This window comes from Panulirus ornatus, chromosome 39 (assembly GCF_036320965.1).
Source record: "Panulirus ornatus isolate Po-2019 chromosome 39, ASM3632096v1, whole genome shotgun sequence".
NCBI lineage: Eukaryota > Metazoa > Arthropoda > Malacostraca > Decapoda > Palinuridae > Panulirus > Panulirus ornatus.
Genome location: NC_092262.1, coordinates 13,685,061 through 13,699,514, shown reverse-complemented (window position 1 = coordinate 13,699,514; position 14,454 = coordinate 13,685,061). Strand labels below are relative to the sequence as shown.

General features: G+C 38.3%; 1 protein-coding gene across 1 annotated transcript in view; it reads right to left on the bottom strand.

Annotated features, from left to right (window-relative positions):
* LOC139761191 (uncharacterized) overlaps positions 1-11,924 on the bottom strand; it is a 52,589-nt gene extending 40,665 nt beyond the window's left edge. The window contains exon 1 of the mRNA XM_071685215.1: positions 11,343-11,924. The gene's annotated coding sequence lies outside the window, so the exon portion shown is untranslated. The remainder of the gene's footprint in view (positions 1-11,342) is intronic.
* Between the last annotated feature and the right edge of the window lie 2,530 nt (positions 11,925-14,454).

The window sequence follows — 14,454 nt, the reverse complement described above, 5'->3', positions numbered from 1 at the left end:
AACATACTCTGCTCATCTATATCATCATCACCTCCACACTAAACAGAACATCTTATTATTCTTCGACCACCCTCATCACTAAAATTTGCCTAGTCTTTATTACTATTTCATTCCTCTCTTTCCATACATGTCTCCTAACCCCCACTTTCTGATTATTTCCCATTCCTTTTCCTTTTTGCTTTTGTACTCTCTTCTTACCCATTTGTTTATTTGTCTGCTCTGCCAGCAGCAACTGATATACCTTTTATGCACCCCCTCCCCCACTTGCAGCATATTTTGTAGATTTACTTTAGCTCCAGGACCCTCTAATCTACCTCCTTCCCATCCCATCCATTAACAGATTATCCTTGGCAACATCACACAACCATGACAAAGACCCACCTTCACTGGGTACCACACACCAATTTTCCTTCCCACTCGCATGCATGCCCAATTCTCCAAACAAAAACTCATTGCATTTAGCAGCCTATCACGTACCGCATAAATACTTACCATCATCCATAACCCATTCACTGCAGTTGTGTCATAAAATTGTTTCATTTTTTGCTTATTATGGCTTGGGCATATATGATCAAGATTATTGAACAGGCCACCTCTATCTCATGAAATGTACACCATTAATGCTTGAAGTTGTATCCCACTCATTGTTACAAGATGCTATCACTAAGATTTCTCCATACCCTGTCAGTCTTTTTGAAAATATCATAGACGTCCCATACGAAATTTTCCTGAATGAAATTATTTTCAGAGCTGTGAAACTCCCCACACTTTGTTACCAGATCCCACAACTAAGGTTTCACCGTACTCTGGTCACCTTTTGAAAATGTCATAGATGTCCCATACAAGATTTTCCTGAATGAAATGATTTTTGAAGCTGTGAAAATCTTTCTGAATTATATGTACTAGTGATGAATACCCTTAGTTATAGGATTTGTTGTTCACAAAAACTTATTCAGAAACTTGCTACACTCTTGCTACCTGTGCCTGATGATACACCAGGCATGCTACTATGTTTGGCAAAAGGACAGCATAACTTAAGGTCTTGTAGCACCTGTAAGCAATCTTTTACGTAAACATTTTTCATAATAATCTTTAGGGTAATGTTTTTTGAGGATATTGAAGAATCTCTTGCACACAGGATGAGTGGATGTCAGCATTTCTGCAGTGAAAGTGTTGAGGCTTCTTCACCACTTCTTTTGCATGTATATAATTTCTTTTTCCCTAAAACTTCCACCAATTTCACTGTTACCTCCAACAAGAAATGATCAGATATTTTACACATCTCTCTTCCTTTAACTCATTTATGTCTAACAAAGTTCCATTTATATGTCTGTTAACTGACATTTAATCTGCAGAATCCCAGCTGCCCCATTCACTTTCTCATGTATATAACTTTTATTGGTGTAGGCATTCCTGATCATTCCTCTCTCTGCACACAGTATGAAAAGCTTTTCTTTATATTCATTCACTTCTTTCCAATTATACCCGCAGTTTTCATGTCATCCATCCTTTCATTCAGGTTCCCTTGCATCACATTTCAGTCCTTTGCCTCAAAACTACCAACCACAGATTCATCCCCTCCCACAATGCAATCCTCTTCACACTTCATACTTTGTGGTGCATAAGCACTAACAATCACCCACCCCTTATAGTCCATTTTCATTCTAACCAAAAGTGTCCTTGAGCTCAGTTCCTTGTACTCTTAACAAGTTCCCACAGCTCTTTCCACACCAAAAGTGCCATCCCTTCTCTCACTCCTACTAGTTAGTAACCCAGAACTTAATCCACTACCGGTTACCTATACTGTTTCTACATGTAAAAAGCAATGATACAGGTGGGGAGTGTTTCCAGTCCCATTTTACTGCTACTCGTAGGTGCCTTCAGTGACATACTTTCACAGGTGATTTTTGATTATTATGGGTATCAAATAGAACCAAACTGTTATATTTTAATGTAGAAAGGCCGCTAAAAGGATACAGAAATATATGAACAAGCATTGCTCAGTATTACAGACTACAGCAAAGATGATTGTTGAGAAACTTAAGTAACAACATGACTCCTATTAATTATTGCTTTCCTCCTTTTCTTAATTCTTTTCTTCCATTATAGTTGCAACCAATTTCCTGTCCACTTGATTTTCATTTATTTGTCTTATAGAAACTGGGAATCATGGACCAATTGCTTGAAGCCTCTTGAAAATAATCAGTTATTTTAAAGCAAAACAGACAGATAACATGCATGAAGATGAATAAGACTTAGCAAGAACATCCATGGTATCAAGATTAATGATTAATTCAAAATGAGGATGTATATGATTTCTTATATTTCATGGGGATGTTCCTTTTTTTCATCTTAGTTACTTTTGGCAAAAGTTTGAATATATTGTACAAGGTTTCTTCATTATATCTTAGTTACATCTAGATGCTATGTTTTAGTGTTAATACTATTTTCCTGATTCCAGGAGCTTATGATCCACATCATGTAGATAAAGACAAAGATGGAAGAAGCTTATAGTCATGAAGGAAATGGATGTTGGTTGAGCATATGTCGTTGTCATCAACTGTAACTTTTTCATCTTGTATGCTGATTTTCCTTTTATGATTTGCCATCAACTGTTATAATACCCTGTTAGATAGGCTAGAGTGGTTTGTTTCATTTACTTTGTACAGCATTCCATGTTAAGACTGCAGCAGACAAAGTTAGAGCAGCATTCCTCTGAATGGTGTCGTGCACAGCAATCCGATACTTGGATTTGTAGGAGTTGATTGATGTGGATGATTGGATGAGGTTTTGGCCAAAGCAGTTTCTAGGGGTAGAGGGGAGAGCTGGATTAGCTTTGGTAAAGGAAAAGCGTCAGACAAAGGAGGAGAGGGAGAAGGAAGATGTAGGAAAAAGAATGAGGAGACAATTGAGACACTCTGCTCATAGTAAAGACAGCCAGAGAGAAGAAAAACAAAAGTTGCCAAGAGGTTTGATGTAGAGATTGATAGGAACAGTAAAGCAGATAAAGAAAGGATGGTAGAAATAGAATAAAGAATTGGAGCAACAGGAATACCTCCATTATAAGGAAATCGTGTCTTATTAGAATAAAAAAAATTTCAATGGCTATGATAAAAATCTAAAGCTTTAGACATCTTGGACATACATCCAGATGACCAAAAAGAATGTTAGAGGTATGGCACATGTTGACATAGAGATTCAGATCATATTCTTGACTGTAGTGTAAAGAGTCCCCAGGAACATTACTTACCTCTGTCTGTATTTATTTTTATTCTTTTAACCCTATTGCTATTCTTCTATCTTTTCCTTTTAATTTCATATATTCCCCTCTCATATTTCAGTTTTTCCAGTTTTAAAATACTATTCATGTCCTGTCTAATTGTTCTGTTCCCATCTCTCCCTGTTTTAGTAGATAGATGAACCTTCCTGATAATCCTGTCCTCTTCATTATACTGTACTTGCCCCACCTTACTAATCCTTTGGTCCTTGCCTGTATTCGTCCCACTTTCCCTTTCTTTCCTTTCCCGTTTATCTACATCTGTTCTTTTCATTCCTATCTCCATCCTTGCTGATCCATCTGTTCCACTTCCAACCTTATCCTTTTCCCATTCTTCCCAGCCTTCTAATTATATTATCTTTGGACATACGGAAGACCAACCTTCAGCAGTGGAGCTAGGATGGCAATGTCCCTGTCTTCATGAGTTGACTGCCATGATAATTTTACCTGTGGAGTGATTCCATTCTTTAGTAAACTATAGGACAAAGTGTGCAATAAAATCAATGTAATAGCTAGGACAGGCTGTATCAGTCATTACTTTTGGGCAGATTGTGACACATTATATGTAGGACATACTTAGATAATCATGCTGTATAAATGATTTTCATATACTTCTGAACATACTAAGAAACTGGACACACTGTCAAGCAGCAAGGAAGATGTGCTTGCCGTACCAACGATGGAAATCATGTCATAGGTACTAAAGAACACAAGTAAATCTCCTTCCCTTTACCTTAACCTCTACAGTAGTAAAACATCCTGCACCAGTTGAAAAAAGTTTATGATACTTGCATTCAAGCTACTGAAAATAGTCGTTGCTAATCTGAGAATAGATGTACTTAATCTCTTGTGCAACAATTCAGCAAATGTAGACACTTTACTCCTTAGTAGTTCAGATGTAGATGATAAGCTTCTCAACAGTTTAATAGATTTAGATAATCTCCACTTCAGTAGATGTAGATAATCTTCAGTTCAGTAGATGTAGATAATCTCCAGTTCCATAGATGTAGATAACCTCCAGTTCAGTAGATGTAGATAATTTCCAGTTCCGTAGATGTAGATAATGGTACTTAGTCATTGAGTAGATTTAGATAGTTTGCTCCTCAACAGTTCAGTAGGTGTAGATAATGTGCTCCACAGCAGTTCAGTAGTAAAGTAGATGTAGATAATCTGTTCCTTAACAGTTGTACAGATCTATGTATCCTGTCTTTCTACATTTCAGTTGAGAGGAAACACTTATGTAAGTACTGAGTAATGTTTGGTGAATCATGTCATCCATGACTTTTCATGGTCATCACTCAAAGGCAGTAGTCTAGTATGGTATAATGTCTGTCATCTACATTTCCTATAATCTTTATTCTAAATGGCTGATATCAGTAGTACTCTGTCTTATAAGGCAACCATATTTGTCTGACCTTTAAGTAACATATTATACGTCTCAGAGCAGATGCTAATGGTCTGTCAGTAAATACCATTGACATTAAAGGCTGGCCTTTTAAAAATTTCATTCGTTCATATAAATGCGCTTCTAGCTTTTACTGCAAGCACTGATATGACCACTGCTATAAATATCACATTGTTGCAATGCTTGAGTATACAATACTGTATTATTTTTGCTGCAAGTCACTATACATCCCATATTTTCATGTATAAAATTATGAATGTTGCAGCAACAGGAACTAGTAATTAAATGCTGAAGTTCAGCTCATATGGTTCTTAGATGTCATGTATATTGTAAGTTTATTCATATTTTTCTTTCATTCCTCCATAACGAAAATATATGCAGGAAGGTAACTAATGATTACATCAGCATGTTTGCACATAAGGACGTTATTCTCCCCCAGTCCAGGTAGAAATCCCGTCTCTATCCAGTGTGACACCCTTTTATGGTAAGGCGGGCTTGACACTATGTTGCACTTGGCAACGATCAAGCATTTGAGCTCATATCTGTTGGCATTTTGAAGGTCGTTGACCTGGCCCTGAACACACGTGTCAAGTGTTGTTTCTGCCCCCTTCCAACTCGTTTACCTCGGGGCAGATGCCACATAAAGGCATTAATGGCTAGGTAAGGTCACAGGAGGGTAGGGACCAATATATTCTTAGACACCCATTAGGTCTTTGGTAATACCCTTCAAAAATTTATAGTTTAATATTTGAACTGATTATTACCAAGCAATAAAACCCCATAGCTGCATTTCAGCGAAGAACAGAAGCGAGATGGAGACCGTCCAAACATCCAGAAATACCTGTTGTCAGGCACAATCTTGACAGGAATATATTGACGGGCATGACAACAACTGCCGAGAAGGCAGCCATGTCGTGTGAGGCCAAAGGTACAAGGATTCCCTTGACGCTCACAAATGGATCCATCATTTCTTACGTTCATCAAGGGAATGCCAGAAATGGAATCGTTTCCAAATGTTTTGGAACCGTATTCTATGCTTATGAATTCAGTGAACAACGGTAGCGTGCAAATTTACCTCAAACACCTTGATAGATTACAATTGGCGTCTTAAAGCTGGGCAGTGAAGTTCGACCATAACGGTAAAGTAATGGGTTAATGTTATGTAATGTGATCTTAACCTATTGCCATGCCTTGTGATCATGAGCAACGAGGTATATTCGTTAGCCATTATTGCCTCAAAAGTCTAGTTAGGTTTACATATGTAGTAATTACGATCCACGTTCACCTTTAGGTATGAGAGACATGGGTCAGGGTGCAGAGATATGACATGAGAACAGGAATGACTGGAAATAAGGAAGAGGAAAGTCTCCCATTTAAAGCAAGGAGAAAAGAGGATACAAAATTACATTTTCCATTCAAAAGGACACGAATATGACTGACACACGGGATACTGGGCAGGTAGAATAGGACGTGCATGAACACATAACAGCAGAACAAGGTAAGTAAACTATAGAACAAAGTGAGCAAACATTATGATGAATGGTGGTCGATGTCTGTCACGAATTATTTTAGCTTTCCCACTCCTCTGGCGTCAGCACAAACCCTCAATATACTTTCCTGCATGAATAAACGCCTCACTCACGTACTCACTAAGACACACACACACACATCTTACCATGAGGAGCAAGAGAAGCAGGTGAGAGCAACGCCTCATAGTTGATGGCCACCAAGATAACTGCCGTCCACGAGGACAATAGCGAGCAGAGCCAGCAGCTGGCTGCACCTGTTCACTTGTACAGGTGTTACGGAAGGTGTACACATGTTCCGGGGGGGAAGGGGACACCTGTCACTCTGTGGCCAGGCCATGACAGATCAGGTGATGACTGCCATACCACAATATGGACGACGTCAGCCAAGCTACCACACACCCGAAAGGATGAAGGCAGCCTGGGAGGAGACATGACCACCAAGACTGGTAGAAGGAGTAGCAGTCCTGGTAGAGGCAGCACCATTGTTGTTCAGAGGCAATACAATGGTAGAGGCAGCAACAGGACTGGTAGCATAATGGTAAAGTAGTAGTAGTAGTAGTACTTGTAGAGGCAGTAGTGGTACTGGTAGAGGCATTAGCCATACTCGTAGAGGCAGCAGCACTACTAACAGAGGCACCTGCAGTTACATTTGATAATTTATTGACAAGTTTATTTTTTCTTGGGGGGGGGGGGGTGATCTGCAGGTGATAAATTATGATAATTATTTATGATCATAATAAACGAACATTATGATGGTTCTTTCATTTTCCTTTGATTAGATAACAGGAAGAGAAGATAAATAGAAATGAATGAAGCAGGAAACAAAATCAATTAAACTGGTCAAAAATGTTAGAGATGAAACGAAATACACCTTATTAAAAAAAAGCCTATGGATATTTAAAAAGACTAAACAATAAATGAATAGATTAAGAAAGTCAGCCAGCAATAAAGAGATGACACATAACTACTGATAGCAACTGACAACGGCAAACAAAAGATGCATTTAAACTGTCAATGAATGAATGATAAATAAAACACGTCCAAAAAGGTAGAGTTATTAATCAATGTTGATGAAATTGATTGAAGCCATCGCCCAGAGCGATTTTTTGCCATATATATATATATATATATATATATATATATATATATATATATATATATATATTTTTTTTTTTTTTTATTATACTTTGTCGCTGTCTCCCGCGTTTGCGAGGTAGCGCAAGGAAACAGACGAAAGAAATGCCCAACCCCCCCCCCCCCATACACATGTATATACATACGTCCACACACGCAAATATACATACCTACACAGCCTTCCATGGTTTACCCCAGACGCTTCACATGCCTTGATTCAATCCACTGACAGCACGTCAACCCCGGTATACCACATCGCTCCAATTCACTCTATTCCTTGCCCTCCTTTCACCCTCCTGCATGTTCAGGCCCCGATCACACAAAATCTTTTTCACTCCATCTTTCCACCTCCAATTTGGTCTCCCTCTTCTCCTCGTTCCCTCCACCTCCGACACATATATCCTCTTGGTCAATCTTTCCTCACTCATTCTCTCCATGTGCCCAAACCATTTCAAGACACCCTCTTCTGCTCTCTCAACCACGCTCTTTTTATTTCCACACATCTCTCTTACCCTTACGTTACTCACTCGATCAAACCACCTCACACCACACATTGTCCTCAAACATCTCATTTCCAGCACATCCATCCTCCTGCGCACAACTCTATCCATAGCCCACGCCTCGCAACCATACAACATTGTTGGAACCACTATTCCTTCAAACATACCCATTTTTGCTTTCCGAGATAATGTTCTCGACTTCCACACATTCTTCAAGGCCCCCAGAATTTTCGCCCCCTCCCCCACCCTATGATCCACTTCCGCTTCCATGGTTCCATCCGCTGACAGATCCACTCCCAGATATCTAAAACACTTCACTTCCTCCAGTTTTTCTCCATTCAAACTCACCTCCCAATTGACTTGACCCTCAACCCTACTGTACCTAATAACCTTGCTCTTATTCACATTTACTCTTAACTTTCTTCTTCCACACACTTTACCAAACTCAGTCACCAGCTTCTGCATTTTCTCACATGAATCAGCCACCAGCGCTGTATCATCAGCGAACAACTGACTCACTTCCCAAGCTCTCTCATCCCCAACAGACTTCATACTTGCCCCTCTTTCCAAAACTCTTGCATTTACCTCCCTAACAACCCCATCCATAAACAAATTAAACAACCATGGAGACATCACACACCCCTGCCGCAAACCTACATTCACTGAGAACCAATCACTTTCCTCTCTTCCTACACGTACACATGCCTTACATCCCCGATGAAAACTTTTCACTGCTTTAACAACTTGCCTCCCACACCATATATTCTTAATACCTTCCACAGAGCATCTCCATCAACTCTATCATATGCCTTCTCCTTCTCTATATGATGAGTATATGCATAAAAGAGATAAGGATATGGAAATAGATATAAGGGAAATTATTCATATATCTATTAAAACGGACTATATTGATATCAAATATACATAAAGAAAAATCAATCAACAGATATAATCAAAATCTATAAACATAATGAATAAATATCATAATCTTACGTATATATAAAACTATTGATTTTTTCTTGTTTTGCTTCATTTGTCTCATTAAAATCCTTTCACAAGACTCAATTTCTATTTTGCTTCTGTCTGTATCTCTATCTACCTCAATTATCTATTCATCTTGAAACACTTAAGTGTTCAAAATTTCTATGTCATTTCGAGTAGTTATATTTATGTTATTCTCTCATGATCACATTTATTTCCTTCTTTTATCTTTATCTTTGTATCCATTCTGTCATTTACCTTCTCTACAATATTTTGTTTCCATTTATGAGTTTCAAAAAAATAATAATTGCGTTCTCAAGATGTTTGATATATATATATATATATATATATATATATATATATATATATACATATATATATATATATATATATATATATATATATTTATGAAAAGCAGGAATGATTTAAACAGAATTAAGAAAATACGAGAAATTTCAGTGTATAAAACCCGTCCAGAGCGAGGAAAGGCCTGCGTGAGCTGACCAAACAGCACAACATAAGGTAGGGTTGCTACTCCAAGATACCCAAGTGACGTCATGAGAAGGGCGGGGCCTGGTTACGTCACGTAGTTTAACCAGCAAACTAGCTGACGTGTCCAGGCCCCGCCCTTGTCATGACGTCACACGGGTTGCTCAGCGTAGCAACCCATCCTTATGATCTGCAGTTTGGCGCCTCTTCCGCTCACGAAGGCCTTTCCTGGCTGGCTGGCTCACTCACTCGTCCTCGAATTGATTTATGCTGCTGCATTGACGACATTTTACCACTTTCTTAGGAACGGATGATATTCAATTATATATATATATATATATATATATATATATATATATATATATATATATATATATATATATATATATATTTTTTTGCCGCTGTCTCCCGCGTTTGCGAGGTAGCGCAAGGAAACAGACGAAAGAAATGGCCCAACCCACCCCCATACACATGTATATACATACGTCCACACACGCAAATATACATACCTATACATCTCAATGTACACATATATATACACACACAGACACATACATATATACCCATGCACACAATTCACACTGTCTGCCTTTATTCATTCCCATCGCCACCTCGCCACACATGGAATACCATCCCCCTCCCCCCTCATGTGTGCGAGGTAGCACTAGGAAAAGACAACAAAGGCCCCATTCGTTCACACTCAGTCTCTAGCTGTCATGTAATAATGCCCGAAACCACACACACACACACACACACACACATATATATATATATATATATATATATATATATATATATATATATATATATATATATATATATATATATGTTCCACCAAACTTTAGCTCAGGTTACAGAACAAATGACACTTTAATTATGCATTACTAATTAAGTCCAATTCTTTACGGAATTGTATTAGAGCAAATCGTAAGTCATGTTACGAAAATAATATCGAGAAATTCACTCAACCTTTCACTGAACTTTTAACAGTGGTGTCCACCATTACGTAGCCTGACTGGGTACTGGTCGTGTTATGTCAACAGGTAATGGTTGCTCTATGTCTGGTATCAGTTTTACAATATGTAGTTACGGTTGAGTGTACGAAGGACTTGTCTCGCACGAGCCAACACATCATATGAACTTTCCTTCAGTCTTTTCATCCTATATTATCTACAAACAGCTGAAATATGATCGTAAAGTATCCCTCAACCTCATAGCCAAACATATCTTGACATATCACCTATAAGTCATTGAAACATTATGGTCAAACTACAGTGGATTGATCGCCTATACTCAGTTGAAACATCATGGCAAGACATGTTGATGAATCGAAATATGACCAGATAACATTGGAAAAATGATCTGCAGTTAGTGTAAACATCATGGTCAAACAACATGAGATATACAACACATGTAAACATCATGGTCAAACAACATGAGATATACAACACATGTAAACATCATGGTCAAACAACATGAGATATACAACACATGTAAACATCATGGTCAAACAACATGAGATATACAACACATGTAAACATCATGGTCAAACAACATGAGATATACAACACATGTAAACATCATGGTCAAACAACACGAGATGTACAACACATGTAAACATCATGGTCAAACAACATGAGATATACAACACATGTAAACATCATGGTCAAACAACATGAGATATACAACACATGTAAACATCATGGTCAAACAACATGAGATATACAACACATGTAAACATCATGGTCAAACAACACGAGATGTACAACACATGTAAACATCATGGTCAAACACGTTGGTAAATAGAAATATCATGACCACATGACATGAGAAATATTACTTATATTCAAATGAAACTTTATAGTCAGCAACACTGGATATATCGCCTATAATCAACCGAAACACCAATGGACATACTATCTATGATTAGCAAAAACATTATGGCTAAACACCACTTAACATATCACCAACAATCACTTGATAAGCCATGGTCAAACACGATGATGATCAACTTGCTACTTACTTACCTTTCCACGGTCGGCCATCACTGACGTGATTCTCAGGATATTAATCACTTTACATATTTTCCAAATCATCATACTATCTTCAGAATATGCATATGAGTTCTTTATGCATTATACTCAAGCTATATATTATCATATTATATATTGCACTATTTCAGCACATTGCAGTCAGTATTATCGTTATGTGTTGTTAGTTTCCCACGTACTGATCATTAGTCTTGATATATTATCATAATGTACTAACACTTCCATTATATCATTTACTAATCACTCAAAATCAACCTTTTCCTAATACCGTCAAATGAGCTCACCTATATAATCACTTGATTATCGAACCAGAAAAATGTTATAGTTTCGTTACATCTGAATATGTCTGATGTTTCAACACACTTGATTTAATGTTTCTTTTCAAATTAAATCACTTACAGAGAGATTTTCCCCGTGTAGTAGGAATGGGTAATGTGTCCGACCGACCAATAACTGATACATTACCCAGAAGCGAGTACATTTGTCTGGTACGATTAATGTCATTATTATCACACACTCTATATATATGTCTTGCCTCCAGCATGGCTGGGCAAGAACTGATCCCTGAGGCCGGGTTGCACCACACAAGGGTATATATAACAAGCCCATCTGCCACCAATTCGATAGTTTCACTAGATCATGCTGCTATGCATAAAAACCAACCTGCTTTGATTGACTGTGATTTTGTACAACTTAAATGGTAATGATAATACTCAGATTATACCATCTGGTTCATGATATTCATTACCGTTATTTATTGAACCAATTCTCAACGATCGTACACACACGACAGCTCCCGACACCTACATAGCATTCGATTACTCTCTCATAATCCATTGAAACTTCACGGTCAATCATCATTGAACATATCACAAAAATCCGATCAAATATCATGATCATCACTGAACATATCACAAAAATCCGTTAAAACATAATGGCCAAACAGATGATAAATAGTAATAATGTTGTTACCTTCCGTCTGCTGGAGGGTGCAGGTCGCGTCATTACTCACTCTACAAATTTTCTAATAATCACGGTTTTCATATTTTTCTCGAGGTTTGCAATCTACTAAAGCCATTTAGTATTACTAACTATCGCAATGTTTCACCACATCTTTCATTTACCAGCATAATAACTTACAATATATATATATATATATATATATATATATATATATATATATATATATATATATATATATATATATATATATATATTTGGAAAACCGGAATAGTTCAGGCGGGGAAAAAATGCATGAAATTTCAGTTGAGCTACCCGGGTGACGTCATAAAGAGGGCGGGGCTTTGTAACCAGCAAACTATGTGACGCGTCAAGGCCCCGCCCTTCTCATGACGTCACTTGGGTATCTTGGAGTAGCAACCCTACCTTATGTTGTGCTGTTTGGCGCCTGGTCAGCTCACGCAGGCCTTTCCTCGCTCTGGACGGGTTTATACACTGAAATTTCTCGTATTTTCTTAATTCTGCTTAAATCATTCCTGCTTTTCGTATAGATTATAGAGGACTGGGCCTTTGAGGGAATATCCTCACGTGGCCCTCTTCTCTGTTCCTTCTTTTGGAAAATTAAAAAAAAAAAAACACGTTAAGAGCACAATAATTTGTTTGAAACCAAAATACAATCAAAATACAAATAAACAAGTAAAGCAAGAGTAAAAGAACGATAACCGATAGGCAATGGAAGGTTAACGATTCAAATGCTTGCACACAGGTCCTATGTTCCTTCCATCCTGGCAGTTGGAGCTTTTTATGTTCTATGAAGGTGCGTGTTCATTTGCACTTTGTTCCTATATATATATATATATATATATATATATATATATATATATATATATATATATATATATATAATAAAATCTTTTTTTTTTTTTTTTTTTTTTTTTATACTTTGTCGCTGTCTCCCGCGTTTGCGAGGTAGCGCAAGGAAACAGACGAAAGAAATGGCCCAACCCCCCCCCCCATACACATGTACATACACACGTCCAGACACGCAAATATACATACCTACACAGCTTTCCATGGTTTACCCCAGACGCTTCACATGCCTTGCTTCAATCCACTGACAGCACGTCAACCCCTGTATACCACATGACTCCAATTCACTCTATTTCTTGCCCTCCTTTCACCCTCCTGCATGTTCAGGCCCCGATCACACAAAATCTTTTTCACTCCATCTTTCCACCTCCAATTTGGTCTCCCTCTTCTCCTCGTTCCCTCCACCTCCGACACATATATCCTCTTGGTCAATCTCTCCTCACTCATTCTCTCCATGTGCCCAAACCATTTCAAAACACCCTCTTCTGCTCTCTCGACCACGCTCTTTTTATTTCCACACATCTCTCTTACCCTTACGTTACTTACTCGATCAAACCACCTCACACCACACATTGTCCTCAAACATCTCATTTCCAGCACATCCATCCTCCTGCGCACATCTCTATCCATAGCCCACGCCTCGCAACCATACAGCATTGTTGGAACCACTATTCCCTCAAACATACCCATTTTTGCTTTCCGAGATAATGTTCTCGACTTCCACACATTTTTCAAGGCTCCCAAAATTTTCGCCCCCTCCCCCACTCTATGATCCACTTCCGCTTCCATGGTTCCATCCGCTGACAGATCCACTCCCAGATATCTAAAACACTTCACTTCCTCCAGTTTTTCTCCATTCAAACTCACCTCCCAATTGACTTGACCCTCACCCCTACTGTACCTAATAACCTTGCTCTTATTCACATTTACTCTCAACTTTCTTCTTCCACACACTTTACCAAACTCAGTCACCAGCTTCTGCAGTTTCTCACATGAATCAGCCACCAGCGCTGTATCATCAGCGAACAACAATTGACTCACTTCCCAAGCTCTCTCATCCCCAACAGACTTCATACTTGCCCCTCTTTCCAGGACTCTTGCATTTACCTCCTTTACAACCCCATCCATAAACAAATTAAACAACCATGGAGACATCACACACCCCTGCCGCAAACCTACATTCACCGAGAACCAATCACCTTCCTCTCTTCCTACACGTACACATGCCTTACATCCTCGATAAAAACTTTTCACTGCT